Genomic DNA, 18,998 nt, shown 5'->3' on the forward strand with positions numbered 1-18,998 from the left:
CACTTGTCTGCTGTGTGACCTTGAGCAAGTCACTTCACTTCTCTGTACTCAGTTACCTCATCTGTAAAATGGGGATTGAGACTGTGAGCCCCAGGTGGGACAAGGGCTATGTCCAACCTGATTTGCCTGTATCCACCCCAGTGTTTAGTACATTTCTGGCACATAGTAAGCACTTAACAAATACCACAATTATTATTCCCATAATTATTATTATTAAGCACTTAACATACCATAAAATATTGTCTCAGTGAGAAAGCGGTATCTGACAGGCTACTGAAGGGTATTGCCATCTCTGCAAGGTTGTCTTGTCTTTAATGAGGGTGGAACTGTAGACACTTCAGTAAAGTGCTTAATAAATATCCTATTGATTGACTGTGGCTGTATTATGGACCAAATAGAGACTTTTGGGGTGAATAAAAATCTGCTAGAATATTGGTGACCTCTGTGATCCTGGATTTCTTCAGTTCTGCCATCCCCCCACCAGTGGAGCAGGTTATCTAGTTAGATCTGCGGGATCATCAATCAACTGGTTGCATTTGTTGAGTGATTAATATGTGCATATCACTGTACTAAGCGCTTGAGAGAGCATGGAATAATGGAGTTGGTAGAAGTTCCCTGTGCACAATGAGTTTATAGTCCCAAAGGAAGCCATCAGGTAAGCAGTGTGGCCTTAGTGGAAAGAGCACAGACCTGGGAATTGGAGGATCTGGGTTCTAATTCTGGTTGCACCCCAGGTCTGCTCTGTGGCCTGGGGCAAGTCACTTAACTTCCTTGTGCCTCAGTTTCCTCATCTGTAAAATTAGACTGTGAGCCCATGTGGGACAGGGACTACCCTAGTAATAGTAAGTGCTTAACAAGTACTATTATTAGTAGTAGTAGTAGCAGTGTTGTTGTTTCATCTCTCAGGATGGCATCTGGAGAGTTTCCAATACTCTAACAGTCTCAATTCTGGGAGGGAGAGTCAAGCAGAGGCATATCCATTCCATTCCTAGCTTGGGCAGTGGCTAGCCAGTGGAAGACAACCTGCTGCAAGTCAAAACTCACCTGTGCTGGGTAGCTGCGGCATGGGAGAGAGTCAAGGTAGGAGACTTAAACTGCCTCACAGTAGGCAATGGTAAATCACTTCAATATTTTTACCAAGAAAATATACTGGATATACTACCAGAATGATAGCTGATAGAGATGGGGTGTTCTGGGAGAATTGTGTCCATGGTGTCGTTATGGGTCAGAGACAACTTGCTTGCATAAGACAAAACTATTGTTGTTGTTGCTATTCTCACTCAGGCTTCTAGATGCACAATATTTGCCAGTGTCAGGAGGACCTATAATGTGCTGCTGATATACTCCTTGCTTGACCCTTTATAAGCCCTTTCTTGGACTTGTTTTCATCAAACTGGCTTGGTAGCATTGGTTAATAATGTCCACAGATTGTATGCTGTGTGGTAGAGAATATCCTGGAATGATTCCATTTTACTTTCTGTTAATACCTGCAAGTGGAGCAAAGGTCCTTATGATGGAGCTCATTGTGTGATTCTTTGTTTTTCAGGAGCCAACACTGAGTTGGATAGATGATTAAGATGCTCCTTTTTTGATACTTTTAGACTTTGAGTTCTTTAAAATGTCTTGGATCAATATTCTGTTGCCGAATTGTGCATTCCAAGTGCTTAGTACAGTGTTCTGCATATAGTAAGTGGTCAATAAATACTATTGAATGAATATTCCACAAGACTGATGCAATGTCATCCTATTCCTCCTGGATTACTGCTTCAGGCTCCTTGCCTACCTCCCAGTCTCCTGCCTTTCCCTACTCCAGTCCAATACTTTATTCTATTGCCTGAATCATTTTTCTTCAAAACATTCAGAACGTGTTTCCCCATTCCTCAAAAAACTCCAGTGGTTGCCCATCCACCTCCATATCAAACAAAAACTCCTCACCATTGAATTCAAACACTCAATCACCTTGCCCCCTCCTACTTCACCTCACTACTCTCCTACTACAACAAAGCCTGCACACTGCACTCCTCTAATGCTAACCTTCTCAGTGTGCTTCGACCTCATCTATCTTGCTTCCAATCCCTTGCTCATGTCCTGACTTTAGCCTGGAATACCCTCTTATCTCATATCCTGCAACCTCTTGCCCAGGTCCTGCTTCTGGCCTGGAATGCCCTCCCTCCCTCCTATCCAACAGACAATTATTCTCCCCCTCCTTCAAACCATACTGAAGGCACATCTCCTCCAAGAGGCCTTCCCTGACTAAACTCCCCTTTCTCTTCTCCCACTCCCTTCATCATCACCCTGACTTGCTCTCTTTGTTCTCTCTCCCCCCCCCCCCCGGCCCCCACCCCCCCCGATCCCCAGCCCCACAGCACTTATGTACATATCTTTAATTTATTTATATTAATGTCTTCCTCCCCGGCCTCTAGACTGTAAGCTCAATGTAGACAGGGAATGTGTTTTTTGTTGTATTGTACTCTCCTAAGTGTTTAGTACAATGCTCTGCACACAGTAAGTGCTAAATAATTGAATGAATGGGGATTAAAGAGCTGTCTAGTTTAGTTTAATGCATTCTTTGGTTAGGGAAGCAGCATGGCCTAGTGGAAACAGCAGAGCCCAGGGAGGGAGTTCTAATCCTAGTTATGCTGCTTACCTGCTGTGTCACCTTGGGCAAGTCACTTAACTTCTCGGTGTCTCATTTTCTTCATCAGTAAAATAGGAATTAAATACCGGTTCATTCATTCATTCAATAGTATTTAGCGCTTATTATGTACAGAGCACTGTACTAAGCGCTTGGAATGTATAAATCGGGAACAGATAGAGACAGTCCCTGCCCACTGAGGGGCTTACAGTCTAATCGGGGGAGACAGACAAAAACAATAGCAATAAAGAGAATCAAGGGTATGTACATCTCATTAAAACAGTAGCAATAAATAGAATCAAGGTGATGTACATCTCATTAACCAAATAAATAGGTTAATAAAAATATGTACAACTGAGAAGATGAGCACAGTGCTGAGGGGAGGGGAAGGGAGAGGGAGAGGAGCAGAGGGAAAGGGGGAAACTCAGTCTGGGAAGGCCTGTTGGAGGAGGTGAACTCTAGGCTTTGAAGAGGGGAAGAGAATTAATTTGGTGGAGGTGAGGAGGGAGGGCATTCCAGGACAACGGGAGGACGTGGTCCAGGGGTTGACGGCGGGATAGGCAAGAACGGGGGACGGTGAGGAGGTGGGAGGCAGAGGAGCGGAGCGTGCGGGGTGGGCAGTAGAAAGAGAGAAGGGAGGAGAGGTGCGAGGGGACAAGGTGATGGAGACCTTTGAAGATGGTTCCCCCTCATATTTAGATTGCCAGCCCTATGTGAGAAAGGGACTGGGTTTGACCTACTTATCAGTAGTAGTAGTAGTAGTAGTAGAGCAGTGCAAGTGCTTAACAAATACCACAATCGTTATTAGGGGAGAAATCTGAAGTGTGATCTCTGACTTGTTCGAGGAGTACTGGGAGTTTGGGAGTTGGTCATTCTAGTTCAACAATTTGGGTTGCTTCTGGAGTGAAGTGGAAGAAGAGTGGAAGAAGAGTGGAAAAGTCTCAGATTGGGTAATTTGGATATCAAGTGGTAATTTATTCTTCACCCCTTGGGTCTTGCTCATTTGTCTGGTAAAGTATAGGAAATTTTCAGAAGCAGTTGGAGAAGCAGCATGTGGTAGAGGCTAGAGCCCGGGACTGAGAGTCAGAAGGTCATGGGTTCTAATTCCGGCTCTGCCACTGGTCTGCTCTGTGAACTTGGGCAAGTCACTTCACTTTTCTGGGCCTCAGTTACTTCATCTGTAGAATAGGGATTGAAACTGTGAGCCCCACATGGGACAGGGACAGTGTCCAACCCGATTTGCTTGTATCTGCCGATATTGCTTGTGCCAGTACAGAGCCTACCGCATAGTAAGCAATTAACAAATACCATCATCATTATTATTATTATTATCAGTGAGTCACAAGATGTCTAGGAAGCCCCACGTGGGGCTCACTGTGTAATGGGGGAGAATGCAGAGGAAGAACAGCTATTTCATCTCTCTTTGACAGATGAGATGGCACAAAATGTATAAGTGTATATGTTCTTTGCCCACAAGGTTACAGTCTAGAAGGGGAGACAGACATTAATATAAATAAATTATGGCATGTACATAAGTGCTGAGGGAGGGGTGAATAAAGGGTGTAAATGCAAGGGCAACATGGAGGCGAGTGGAAGAAGAGGAAATGAGGGCTTAGTCTGGGAAGGCCTCTTGGAGGACATGTGCCTTCAATAAGGCTTTGACATGGGGGACAGATATAGAGAGGGAGAGCATTCTAGGCCAGTGGCAGGGCATGGATGAGAGGTCAGCAGTGAGATAGAAGAGATGGAAGTATAGCGAGAAAGTCAGCGTTAGAGGAGTGAAGTGTGTGGGCTGGGTTGAAGTGGGAAAGCAATGAGTTGAGGTCGGAGTGGGGGAAAAGAGAGTGGGGAAAAGTAATGGCGTGCTCCAGCATAGTTTGTTTTCTTCCTGTTTGGGCAGGACTTTTCAGAGTCCAGTTGTAACTTCAGCTCCAACCAGAACCTGCTCAACCTGCTCAGAATTGAGAAGGAAGTGGTACCCTACAGCCTTGACCTGCCTGCCTGGAGCAGGTTCTGATGGGGGGGTGGTGGTCATGGATGGTATAGGGGTGGAGCTATTTCTTCCAGGTGTTGTTTCTCTTATGATTAGAATTCAGCTGCAGTTGTTGTCATTTGCTATGGAGGGATGATAACAAGCTGCACTTGTATTTACTGAGTGCTTACTGTGCTTAGAACAGTGCTTGGCACATAGTGCTTAACAAATACCATTATTATTATTACTGTGTGCAGAGCACTGTATAAACGCTTGGGAGAGTACAATACAACAGTAAACAGACACATTCCCTGCCCCCAAAGAGGTTGCAGTCTAGAGCAGGGGAGACAGAAATTAATATAAATCAATTACATCTATGTTAAGTGCTATAGGGCTGGGATGGGGGAAGAACAAAGGGAGCAAATCAGGGTGAAGCTGAAGGGTGTGGGAGAAGAGGAAAGAGGGGGTTTAGTCAGGGAAGACCTCCTGCAGGAGATATGCCTTCAGTAAGGCCTTGAAGAGGGGGAGAGTAATTGTCGGATTTGAGGAGGGAGGGTGTTCCAGGATGTGGGTGAGAAGTCAGTGGTGAGATTAAGGCACAGTGACAATGTGAGCATTAGAGGAGTGAAGTGTGTGGTTTGGATTGTAGTAGGAGAGTAACGAGGTGTGGTGGGCCTGGGGGCAAGGTGATGAACTGCTTTAAAGCCAACGGTGAAGAGTGTTTGTTTGATGCAGAGTTGGATGGGCAATCACTGGAGTTTTTTGAGAACTGGGGTGACAAGTACTGAACGTTTTTGAAGAAAAATGATCTGGGCAGGAGAGTGAAGTGTGGACTAGAGTCAGGAGAGGCAGGAGACTGGGAAGTCAGCAAGGAGACTGATGCAGTAATAGGATGAGTGATTGTATCAATATGATAGCAGTTTGGATGGAGAGGAAAGGGTGGATTTTAATGATGTCATGAAAGTGGGATCAACAGGATTTAGTGATGGATTGAATATGTGGGTTGAATGAGAGAAAGGAGTCAAGGATAACACCAAGGTTATGGGCTGGTGAGTCAGAAAGGATGGTGGTGCCATCAACAGTGATGGGAAAGTCAAGGGGAGGACAGGGTTTGGGTGGGAAGATAAGGAGTTCTATTTTGAACATGTTTAGCTTGACGTGATGGGAGGACATCCAAGTAGAGATGTCTTGAAGGCAAGAGGAAATGTGAGACTACAGAGAAGGGGAACAATCAGGGCTGGAGATGTAGATTTGGGTATCATCTACGTAAAGTAGTAGTTGAAGCCGTGGGAGCGAATGAAGTTCTCAAGGGGAGTACGTGTAGATGGAGAATAGAAGGGGACCCAGAACTGAACCTTGAGAGACTCCACAGTCAAGGGAGGGAGGTAGAGGAAGAGTCTGAGAATGAAAAGTCAGAGAGATAAGAGGAGAACCAGGAGAGGACAGAGTCAGTGAAGCCAAGGTTGGATAACGTATCCAGGAGAAGGGGGTGGGCAACAGTGTCAAAGGCAGCTGAGATATTGAAGAGGATTAGGATGGAATAGAGGCTGTTGGATTTGGCAATAAGGAGATCATTGGTGACCTTTGAGTAGACAATTTCTGTGGAGTGAAGGGGATGGAAGCCAGAATGGATGGGGGTTAAGGAGAGAATAAAAGGAGAGGAATTTGAGACAGTGGGGGTAGACAATTCACTCAAGGAGTTTGGAGAGGAATGGAAGGAGGGAGAGAGTTGGGTTGATAACTGGAAGGAGCAGTGAGGGTTGCCCAAGGTGATTGCTAATGGAGAGCTAGGTACATAATCAAGTACTTTCCCAAGCACTTAGAGTGTTCTGCACACAGTAAGTGCTTGATAAATACAATTAGATTAATTTAGCACCGGAGCAGGCTCCAGAAGTGTCCAGTGAAGGCTAACTTTAAAATGTGTCACCCAGACACACTGATGCTTGGGAACTTGCAGCACAAGTCATATTTCCCTGATATCAGAGAGGCCAGTGCCACATTGCCAAAGCCAGTGAGAACAAGGCTAGGTGAAAGGTGGCTTTAAATACTGCTGAGCAACCATTGCTCATCCTTATGTGCACACTGTGTGGTTGGTTGAGGCACCTACCTTGTTCCCTCACAAAGCACCAAAAAACTAAATTGTTTTTGACTATAGAATTAACCGCCATTATATATAAGTGCTGAGGGTGGATTTTGGGTTGTTTTAATCAATGAATCAGATTTATTGAGCACTTACTGTGTGCAAAGCATTGTACCAAGCGCTTAGGAAAGTACAGCACAACAATTTAACACACAATCCTTGCCCATAATTAGCTCATCGTCTAGACTGGGAGAAAGCTCATCTACTCCAAGAAGACTTCCCTGACTAAACCTTTTTTTCCTTCTCTTCATCTCCCTTCTGTGTCACCCCGACTTCCTCCCTTTATTCATCCCCCACCCTGAGCCCCACAGCACTTATGCACATATTTGTATTTTATATTAATATCTGTCTTCCCCTCTAGACTGTAAGCTTGTTGTGGGCAGGGAATGAATCAGTTATATTGTTATATTGTACTCTCCCAAGCATTTATTACAGTGCTCTGCACACAATAAGTACTCAATAAATATAATTTACTGACTAATATAAATAAATTACAGTTATACACATAAGGGCTGATGTTGGAGAAGGCTCATTGGAAGTGTAAGCCCGTCAATGGGCAGGGATTGTCTCTATCTGTTGCCAAATTGTCCATTCCAAGTGCTTAGTACAGTGCTCTGCACATAGCACTCAGTAAATACTATTGAATGAATGAAAGAGGTGGGATAAGGCATTAAAAGACAATAACTAAAATTTTGCAAGGATGCACAATTTATTTTTTGCATGTTTCCCACTCACTGCAGAATGAATGTATTAACTGGAAGAATTTTTAAAAAAGCTATACACTGTGGTAGCATTCAGAAGCACTTGGGAGAGACACACTTAGGCCCGGTGATTTTGCACTCAATGTCCAGCAGGGGGCAGAGATTGTAAAATAGATTTAGAATATTGATATTAGAATATTGAAAAATTGTCTCCACTGTTCTTTGCTGTTATAAATGGGAGGGAAAAAATTATGGGTGCTAGACGGTTTTGAGGAAAATGTATTATGTCATAAATTCTGGCCAGGTGAGGGGAGATAAGTCTCTCTTTAGCAGGCAGACTTCTAGCGGGTTTGCCACTGTGTTAAATTACAATTTGAGATCCCCGTTCTTGAACTTAGCTCTTTACTACTCTAACTTTTATTCTCCAGGTTCTTGCTACTTTGACACTGGTGACCATGCTCCTCTTCCAAGGAGACTTCTCCATTATCAGCCCTTATGTGTATATTAGTAATTTATTTATATTAGTAAATTGTATTTATTGAGTACTTATTGTGTGCAGAGCACTGTACTAAATGCTTGGGAGAGTACAATATAACTGACTCATTCCCTGCTCACAATTAGTGGGTCATTGCTATAAGATTTTGAGGACTGCCTCTCTAGTTTAAGGGCGGCTTGGGCTGAGAGGTTGTTGGAATTTCAATTTCTTCTTTGCTCTGATAATGCATGTTTTTGCTGAGCATTCATTCAGTCGTCATTTACTGAACGCTTAGTATGTGGACAGCACTGTACTAAGCACTTGCAATGTACAATTTGGCAGCAGAGAGAGACAATCCCTGCCCAACTGGATGGAATATTGTTGCTAATTTAAGGAACTTTTTTTCCGACATGTTGGCATATACCGTGTGATGGTGAAGACATGAATAGTATAATTCATTCAATCGCATTTATTGAGCACTTACTGTGTGCAAAGCACTGTACTAAGTGCTTGGAAAGTTCAATTCGGCAACAGATAAAGACAATCTCTACCCAACAAGGGGCTCTGTGAGTTTTCTTTAGTGTGGGCTTTTCAAGAGTTAGATTCCCATACCCAGCCTTACCCTGACTTTAGGAGAATTGATGTATCAGGGCTTTAGATGATAAGCAAGACGGGCAAGCACATCAGAGCAGCGGTGTGGTCTAGTGGATAGTGCATGGGCCTGGGAGTCAGAAAGACCTGGGTTCTAATCCTGCCTCAACCACTTCTCTGCAGTGTGACCTTGGGTAAGTCACTACACTTCTCTATGCTTGTTACCTCACTTTGCCAGTTGATGATTAAGACTATGATACCTATGTGGTATGGGGACCATGTCCAACCTAATAGCTTGTACCTACCTCAGTGCTTAGTACAGTGCCTGGCACATTGTAAGTGCTTAACAAATACCATAAAACAAATGAAACAAACAGAACAAATGCACCGTCAAAGGGATGATGACAGCTGAGAATTTGAAGGTGCTTAGCGTCCCTCTGCTTTGGCAAAGGTCCCGCTGCTGGGTCCCAGTAAGGGCAACCCCCGCACCGGTGGGCCTGCCGGAGACCCTTGCTCCCGATTGTGGGATGCTGCTGCCCCCGGGGACCACCCCCCTAGGGACCCTGGTAGCTTGGGGATGTGTTTGGCACATAGAGCTTAACAAATACCCCTCATCATTATTATTATTACTTGACTGGTGTGTGGTCTTGGGCAAGTCACTTACATAGTCTGAGGGCCTCAGGTGGGACAGGGATTGTGTCCAACCTGATTATCTTGTATCTACCCAGTGCTTGGTACAGTGCTTGACATGTAGAAAACACTTAAGTACCATTAAAAGACAAGAAACCAGAAACGAAACCAGTAATCTGACACCCAGTCTTATGCTCTGTCTATAATAGTGCCCCTACTTACATCTGCAGGACTGATGGGAGGGTGGCTACCCTCCCCTTCGACTCCCCTGTTCCTGGCCAGATGCAGTCCGCTTTATGTAGAAGTCTCTGGGCTACCACTCACTTGACCTGCCTATCTGCAGCCCCCAACCGGAGGTGTTGAGAGGGACTCCGAAGGGGCTGTATGCCTACAAGGGTCAGGGATGCTGTCCATCCTTGATCAATCAATCAAACTATTGTTTTTGTTGAACACCTACTGTGGCAGAGCACTGTACTAAGCACTTGTTAGAGTACAATACAGCAAAGTTGGTAGACACATTCCTTGCCCACCACATTCTCCTGTAACCTGTCAGTGAGGGGAGGACTCGAAGAGTACAGGTTGGCCCTCTCATCCTCTCCCGTCATCCTCTTCTCTCCCTTCCCCATTTGGTGCTGCCATGGCCAGTGGGGATCGTGGGATTGGGGAGAAGCCTGCAAAATGTATGAAGCTTGGGGCTAATAAACTTGGGACTTCTGTGAGATTTACCCATTCCCCTTCCTACCTTGGAGTCCATGTGGGTCCTGATTAACTTGGATCTACCCCAGCACTTAGAATAGTACTTGACACACATAATACGTGCTTGAAGAAAATACCATAATAATGATAATAATAATAATGTTGGTATTTGTTAAGCGCTTACTATGTGCAAAGCACTGTTCTAAGCGCTGGGGTAGATACAAGGTAATCAGGTTGTCTCACGTGAGGCTCACAGTCTTAATCCCCATTTTACAGATGAGGTAACTGAAGCCCAGAGAAGTGAAGTGACTTGCCCACAGTCACACAACTGACAAGTGGCAGATCTGGGATTCCAACCCATGACTAACTCCCAAGCCCAGGCTCTTTCCACTGAACCAAGCTGCTTCTCTAATGATGATAATAGTAATACTGATGATAAGCACCATTTTGGCATTTTTGGGAAATAGAATGAAGAAGAGACCTTAACGAGACTGGAGAAGAATTCACGATCAACATAAACGTGGAACATTTGCAACCAAATTGCTGAAGACACAAGTCAAAAACATAAAATCTAGATAAAGACAAGGCTGGAAGTAGACTTGTATAAATTCTAGTGGGACATGTGTAGTGGAGGCAGAAAATGTGTGCCTCCAAAGTACTGGGAAGTCTAGTGGGATTGGTCTAGGAGTGATCCATTGAGGAAGTGTGTTTTTGACTGAATTTTGAAGGAGGAGAGTAACGAGTTGACAGGGATAATATAGAAGGTCAGAAACATTTCTTCTCTGGATCGGTGAAGAGATTCTTGGAAAGATGAACCTAATGAATTAAGTCATCTGGAAATTCTTCAGTTACCCCTTCTCGGAGAGAACTCTTTTTGGGACAGTTTCAGGTCTAGAAAGATCCTTGGTTGGCTTTGAATTTGGGGAGTTTGAAAATCATTTTCATGTGCTTATATCTGCTCTTTGCCCTAAGATACCAATTACCTGGTCTTATCTATTGTATAAAACAAGAATATACCTGAGATCGTATAGTCTTAAAACTATTTTGATGAATGTACTATTGCAAAATTGGGTCTCAACAAGTACATTAACCTATTCACCAGTAAAATAGGTGTAATTAGTCAACACAGAGGAGGGAGAGATACAGGCATACCCAACGATACAGTGCACTTATGTTTGTGAAAATGTTTTTGTATCGTGGATGGATTTATCATCGGGCCCATTTTCTGATCTATTCAGATGTTATAAATTAGATACAGTCCAGAACCTCTGAAAAAAATCAACTTCCTTCTCATGCTGGGAGTTCACCTGTCATTTAATCTTTAAGGTAATCCAAAGTTAACATCACAACATTAATACATAAAAAGTTGTAATAGGCTAATTCTGAACATCTCTGTGCATCTTTGAACTCTTTTTTCCCCATCAGGCTCTTCTAATAAGTTCATCCACTTCCCCGAAATTTGATGCATACTTCATAATCCAAAATCTTAGCTGGCAAAGGGATCATAACTACTATTTCATCCAGTTTGATGTCTTGCAATAATGATTTAGATTGTGGAATATTGAGAAGGTCTTTGTTGGACATCAGTTTCTCTGAATGAGGTGTAGTTTACTCGTGGATATCTGCAGCATCCATTTCTAAATTGTCACCTTCCTAGTTCAATAATTTATTTGGCTGACTGCTCAGGTGTCCCTTCAATGAATGCCCTGAAAAGCTGACAGTGTGTACAGCATTTTCTTCAAGATCTATTCACTTTTGATTGCTTTATCTCTTCCCAGGTGGGGAGAGGACAGGAAGGGATTAATTTACCTGCAGCTGGAACTTCAAGGAAGTCAAACTTTTGTGTGGGGTAAGGCATTGAACAATATAAATTGTATCCCAAGGTGGTTGTGTCATGAAGTAATTGTAAGATAGGTCAGGCAGCCAAAAAAAAAACACAAACTTTTTTTTAAAATGGACTTTAAGCTCTATGGATGCACACACCAGAATGACCTTATTTTAGAAAATGGGACAGTCTGAAGAGGGTGTGTCCTGGAGTCTCAAGGGGTCGGAAATGACTCAATAGCATTTGAAGAAGAAAAAATTAAGTGTTTACTATGTGCCAGGCACTGTACTAAGTCCTGGCATAAATACAAGCTACTCAAGATGGACCCAGTCCCTGTCCCATGTGAGACTCAGAGTCTTAATCCTCATTTTACAGATGAGGAATCTGAGGCACAGAGAAGTTAAGCCAATTGCCCAAAGTCACATAGTAGACTAGTGGAAATAGTATTCGTGGGTTGTTAAACGTTTCATAGTCTTGCTATAACCTTGAGTATGCTATTGTGAATTATAATATCAAATCTCTCCCACTTTCCTCCCTTACCAGGCAATGTTAAAAATGAACACACCAGTAAAGGCAGAGAGTATCTGACAGTGGCAACTTTTACTGATTATCAATCAGATGCTAGATATTGCACAGGAAATTTCATATCTTAAGCCTTTTTTTTTTGCGGCCGATGGGGAATTCCATTAATGATAATGGGGACTGTGAATTATTGAGAAATAAGAGAAAAAACTTGTGCATTTAAAAAAATTATTGACAGATGGAATTTATCATTAACAAGTAGCAATAAAACATCATTAACAACTTACCGTAAGATACCAGCTATAATTTTTATTCGAAGATCATGATAGGTTATATTAACTAATTTCAATGCACCTGGAATAAACTATTTTCTAACTGGGAATTTTAGGATTTTCAATTGAATATTGAAATTAATGCCATGTTGATTAATACACATTGCAAGAAGACAAAGTCATGACCTGCTTTGAGACTTTTTAATTTCTGCTTGAGATTCAGCAAAGTCTTGGTGGTTCTGAATTTTTTTTGCGGAGACTTCATCTTTTCTCCGGGTGTCTTCTTTTTGGCCTCTCAGCTGATGAGCTAAAATACGGAGACTTCCAAAAGCAGATCGTTTTAGAATTTGGTCATGTTTGTGTTCCAGTGACACAGTTAAAGAACTGTTTGAATTCTGTTTGGGAAAGGCAGACGTAGTTGAATGTGGTTTAGGTCATCCGACCTTGTTCTGGGAATGTCCTGACCTCGTTCGAGGTGGTGTGAACATACTAAACCTATAATCTGGTAAAACAATGTTAAACAGATTTCAAATGCAGTTTAGTTTTGGGCCAGTCTCAACAGAACTTGAAGAACTCCAGCCTTCCATGTGAATATCAAAACGGAAAACCATTTATGTAGATATACCGTATATCTTTCCAAGTGATAGACATTTCTTCTTACAGTTAATGATTATAGGAGACTAAGTATAGGTAATTTAACTGAAGAGTAGAGTTATTTTGCCTTTTGAAGCTGGTCCTATAGTTTTGCAATATGTACAATAATGCCCCACTTTGGGGAGAAATTTCAGGCTATGAATGAATTATTTATCAAGTGCTTACTAGGAGTAGAACACTGTACTAAGCACTTGGGAGAGTACTATATAGCAGAGTTTCATTGTTAATTTAACAATTTAAGTCACCTTTATAATATGTATTGTCCGGTGCCATATCGTTAACTTGATAATTAAGTGAAGAGTTTTTTTAATACTGTATTAGGAATTGACTTTCATTTTATGTCATTAAAAAATGAACAAAATGCCCTATTTTGGTTGACCAATTGTTGCTAAAGAGGAGGAGAAGGCCCAGGATGTGCTAATATGACTCACTTCATTTCTAAGGATGCTGAGTCCAGAAGGGATAGGGGAAGAATGGCTGATTAGGGGTGGGGAGGGAAGTTCAACATTCACCTTTGTTGAATGGAAAAAGATGCTATGCTCTGACCAGACATTCACAGGTGCAAAGCACTGCGGTAAGGATAAGGGGTGGGTGCTCACTGCTGGACACACTGCTATTAGCTCAGCTTCTCTCCACAAAGTGACTTAAAGAGTCCCGTGGGGGAGAAGCAGAGCCACCAGCATGTTTTCATCTGCTTGGAAAGACAATGGGAAGTCATTTTCCCCTTCATTGTTCCTAGGAGTGTGTGACTCCCCAAAGTCTTCATTGGGTTAGTCGAGCTCAAAGTATTTTCCTTTTTGGTAGGACAGTATTGAATTGAGTTGTTCATTCATTCAATAGTATTTATTGAGCACTTACTATTTGCAGATCACTGTACTAAGCGCTTAAAATGTACAATTCGGCAACAGATAGAGACATCCCTGCCCAATAACGGGCTCACAGTCTAAACTGAGGAGACAGACAGCAAAGCAAAGCAGAACAAAACAAAACAAGACAGCATCATCAAGGTAAATAGAATCATGGAGATATATACCTCATTAACAAAATAAATAGGGTAATAAATAAAATTTGAGCAGTGCTGAGGGAGGGGAAGGGGGAAGAGAAGAGGGCAGGAGGGGGAGGGAAGGAGGAGCAGAGGGAAAGAGGGGCTCAGTCTGGGAAGGCCTCCTGGAGGAGGTGAGCTCTCAGTAGGGCTCTCAGAGTGGCTCTCAGCATTGTGATTTACCTGTGGGTCAATCAGTAGATGTGGTCGAGCCTCTGCAAGGATGTGACACCTAGCTAAGGGCTATATAGAACTTAAACTTAGAAGATAAGGTCCCTGTCCATAAACAGTTTCCGTTTTAAAACTAGGGGCAACACAGGGAAAATTAATTTGCAAGGATTAAGCTGATAGCTTGGGGGTAAATTAATTTTCAATTTTAGAGAAAAGCCTATAAACTAAACTTCTTCACTGCAAAAACATGTCTGGTTTCATTTTCAGTGCATTAACTGGGAGACTTGCAGCGGTGACTTCCATTATTATTATTATCATTAATAAGCACTTATGTGACAAGCACTCTTCTAGGAGCTAGGGTAAATGCAGGTTAATCAGGAGAAGCAGCTTGGCCTAGTGGATAGAGCACAGACCTGGGAGTCAGAAGGACCTGGGTTCTAATCCTGGCTCTGCCGCTTTGCCATGTTACCTTAGGCAAGTCACTTTATTTCTTTGGGTCTCAAATTTCCTCATCTGTAAAATGGGGATTAAGAGTGTGAGCTCCATGTGGGGCATGGGCTGCGCCTGACTTGATTAGTTAAATACAGAGACTGGCACATAACACTTAACCAATGCAATTAAAAACAAAAGTCAAGCAAGTCCATGTCCTACACAGAACTCACAATCTAAATAGGACAAAGAACAGGAATCGAATCCCAAGATCCCAAAGTTGTTTCTTTTGTTTTTACAATTTCATATCTTTGGAATTTGTTTGGTTCTTGGAGTTTGCCTTGCTCCATGCAGATCTGGGTCTGAACCAATTTTTTTTCCCCAGCAAAAATGTCAGCTCTGAATATACCCTTGCTCAGCTTCAGCCATGAAACTTGCATCACCTTTTGTAATGCAGCCAGATGTTGCTAGTTTAGCAGGGAGCAATCAGATATTTCTCACACTGCTAGATTGTAAAGTCTTTGAGGGCAGGGCTCGAATATACTAACTATTGTACTCTTCCAAGCCCTGTGAGTACATTGCTTTCCACATAACGGATATCCAATAAATGAATACGTCTTATTGATTTCATGATTGATCTTAACCAAGGGTTAGGGAGTTAGTGCAGAGAAGTGTGAGCCGTTCAAGGAGGGATTTGGCTATGGGGAACCATGGAGCAGGTGGGCTCCTCCTCAACTCTTCCAACTTGGAGAGACCAGCTGAACCACCGCTGGGAGCTCACTTGTGCTCACTGTGGGCAGGGAATGTATCTGTTATATTGTTCCCTCACAGATGCTTAATAGAATGGTCTGCACAGAGTAAGTGCTCAATAAATACGACTGGCTGACTGACCTTGCCTATTCTCTCTGCCCAGTGCCTCACCATGGCTCAGCCTCAACCCAACTCTCCTCTGCTCCTCCCTCCTCTTGGTGGGTTTAATTTATCAAAAAACCCAAACCTTAACAAGTTTTGTTATAGTTTTAGAATTTTTAATGTTCTGACACAGTATCTGCTTTGTTCTCCTCTGGAAACCTATGTTTATTGAAGGGAGGTGAAAAAAAATTATATCTTTTACTATAAATTTGGAAAGTCAAACTCTGGTGGCTGTAAATAGCATGGATTTCCCTAACCTGCCCCTTGGAATCGAGAGAAATGTCACCGAATGTTTCTCTGTTGGAATTCTGGCCCTTTTATTTCTGTCAGTCACTGTGTGTGTGTGAACTGCATCTTATTTAATATGTTTAATTATCCTCATGAGGTCTATATTTGAAATTTATTATGATGCCCAAGGTGATTTGAAAAATAATGATGTTAATAGAAGTTTGAGAGTTTGAAATTTGAATAAGTTTTTGGATCTTTTTAAATTTGTATGCTGAATTTTTGTTTTTCATTATCATTTCTGCCATCTACTAATTGAGGCTGATAGAAATACATGGCTTAGTGGAAAGAGCATGGGCTTGGGAGTCAGAGGTTGTGGGTTCTAATGCCGCTCATGCTACTTGTCAGCTGTGTGATTTTGGGCAAGTCACTTAACTTCTCTTAACTTAAATTTGGGATTAAATTAAATTAAATTAAACCAATCATTAATAATCAATTTAAATAATTAATCAAATTATTAATAATCAATTAAACTTAAATTGGGGATTAAGACTGTGAGCCCCACGTGAGACAGCCTGAATACCTTGTATCTACCCCAGCGCTTAGAACAGTGCTTGGCACATAGTAAGCACTTAACAAATACCATCATTATTATTAAATAATTCATATTAATCCTTTGGTGAAAAGACTGAGTTCTTTTTTGATTAACCTTTGGAAACACCACCCAAGTTTCAAGGACAATCAAATTCCTAATAAATGTTTTATTTGTGGTTGTGACTATTTTGATATGTTCAGGGTGAATTTTTTATGGCACCCACCTTATTGATCTTCCATCTGTCTCTTGGTTTCATTTACCTTTCATTTTGAATCCAAATATCATTATTTTCCCAATTTGTTTTTTGCTAAGGTTAACAATGAGAAAAAGGTAGGAAAATTTATCCTGATTTGGGCCAGAGCGTTTTTGAGGATGTACACTAGTGTCTTCAGTTCTCTTACATTGACCCAACCCTGATTCTCCTAGCTAGGTTATAGTCATAACTCATATAACTGCTACTACAGTTGTACCCAGATGTAAATAAAAATCAGAAACTTCTCAAATTTCCCCATTCTTATAAAACTGGACATGTTTGAGCAAATGTTTAGAAGAGTTGTGAAACAATACATTTGGTTAATAATGCTCTCTTATTAAAAAAACACTGGTGGTTTGCTGAGGTATGATTCATCATTGTCTGGCACAGAAATTTATAAGTCCTTTGGTTCTAGGTCATTATGACCTAATTTATTATACTTTTTTTCACTGTTGGAGTGCTTTTCAGTGAAGATAAAAAGTTCACCGATCGAGCCCTACATAAGGGCTTCTACTGCGAGCGAGAAGCATATTAGCTTTGGTTTTAGGAAGCGTTGTCTATAAAAGGCCACGTGTTAACCAGTTTGCTTGAATGCCTTGTTTAGGTGAAAACTTTGAATTTTTAATTTATTAGGGAGAAGTGACTTATGCACAAGACATCAGAAGGAGCCACTAGGAATAGTGAGAGTCGCCTAGTGCATCTGACGTTACCTGAACAGCTTAAGTCTGAACCCAAGGCACTCCAAACTATTCCTGCCAATGAGTCACTTTGTCATCAAGGAGTACTGCAGAGAGTGATGAATGGCTCGCACATGTTTAAACTACCAAAGTATGAAAGAAGATCACAGAGTAATTGTTACAGTCAGTAACCCTCTGCTAGATACTCTTAGGGCGAAGCGTCTGAGAAGAGTTCGTTTATCTTGGTTTGCTCTTAGACTGCGACAAATAAAAGGGCAACCTGTTTGTTTGAGTGACCGTGTAAGTGTGTCTTCATGCTTTTGTTTTAAATTGCCGCTATTTCCTGAGGCAGCCGCTGTTGCAGTGATAAGACAATGAGCCAGTTTATCTTCTCTGCATGTCAGGATGTTCTGTGATGCCTTGTTAACTAAAGCTTGACAAGGCAGCTTCATGGGAAGCTTTAAAGGCTGTGGCAGAGTGTCCCTGGAGGAAAGCATCAATTGGTTTTAACATAAAGAATAATGACACAGACAAGGTTTTGAAACGTGTGTGTACTCAGTGCAACTCATCAGAATCCTCCTAAGAGCGTAAAGGCAATTGGTGGAGCTGCCTTGATTGACTTGGTACAGAGGCCGTGCTCACCCAACTGCTGCCGCCCAGCTTTGTGACAGCTTCCTGAATCTGCTCCTAGCCCTTCTAAGCTGCTTTGTGCATCCCTGGAATCAATGGAGGGAAAGAAGTAAGAGTTTGGGATGGGGAAAAATGGTTGGAAGCGGTGGCCTGCTGCAGTGACAAAAAGCCTCATCAAAACACATTCATCTAGCACTTCTCTATCACACTGAGAAATTGTTTTTAAAAAGCGCCTTTTTAATCGATATTTGGGCATGCTCTTTATTATATTTACATGCTTACTCTGTGTCAAGCATTTTTCTAAGTGCTGGAATAGATACAAGTTAATTAGGTTGGACACAGTCATAAAACACATTCATATAGTGCTTCCCTTTACACTCTGAAAAACTTGTTTTTTGAGAAAAGTGCCTCTTTTTATTGACATTTGGGCCTGCTAATTATTATCATTATTATTATTATAAGAACTTAGAACAATGCTTGATACATAGTAAGCTCTGAGGTAGATACAAGTTAATCAGGTTGAACACAGTCCCTGTCCCACATGGGGCTCACAGTCTAAGTAGGAGGGAGATAGGTATTGAATCTGCATTTTTACAGTTGAAGAAATTGAGGCATGGAGAAGTTAAGCGACTTACCCAAGGTCACTGAGCAAGAAATTGGTAGAGCTGGCATTAGAACCTCAGGCCCCTGCTCTTTCCATTAAGCCATGCTGTTTTTTTATGATCAGTGTTTTGATTGATAATTACATTCCGAATTTCCCAGCAGTCATCTACTAGAGTCGGGTGGTGAGAAAGAATGTTGACTTTATTTGCATTCCTATTTGTATAGTCGTCAACTGGATATTGACAGATTAAAATATGTAGTAAATAATATGTTTCTCTACAGGGCGTATTTAAGCCAATAAATTCTTCTGGCAGCACCTGGCAGTTTGTGATGAAATGGAAAGATGAC

General features: G+C 41.9%; 1 protein-coding gene and 1 non-coding gene across 4 annotated transcripts in view; both read left to right on the top strand.

Annotated features, from left to right (window-relative positions):
* GREB1 (growth regulating estrogen receptor binding 1) overlaps nt 1-18,998 on the top strand; it is a 161,471-nt gene that overhangs the window by 23,264 nt on the left and 119,209 nt on the right. For 2 of the 3 annotated variants that reach the window (XM_039912395.1, XM_039912398.1), the window contains exon 2: nt 11,619-11,689. The exons of the other annotated variant lie outside the window; for it this stretch is intronic. The gene's annotated coding sequence lies outside the window, so the exon portion shown is untranslated. The remainder of the gene's footprint in view (nt 1-11,618; nt 11,690-18,998) is intronic. 3 annotated transcript variants of the gene reach the window in all.
* Nucleotides 897-1,034, top strand: LOC114816210. The gene has a single exon (XR_003763979.1). It is a non-coding gene; the product is annotated as a small nucleolar RNA SNORA7 (small nucleolar RNA).

Source organism: Ornithorhynchus anatinus, chromosome 1, assembly GCF_004115215.2.
Source record: "Ornithorhynchus anatinus isolate Pmale09 chromosome 1, mOrnAna1.pri.v4, whole genome shotgun sequence".
Taxonomy (NCBI): Eukaryota; Metazoa; Chordata; class Mammalia; order Monotremata; family Ornithorhynchidae; genus Ornithorhynchus; species Ornithorhynchus anatinus.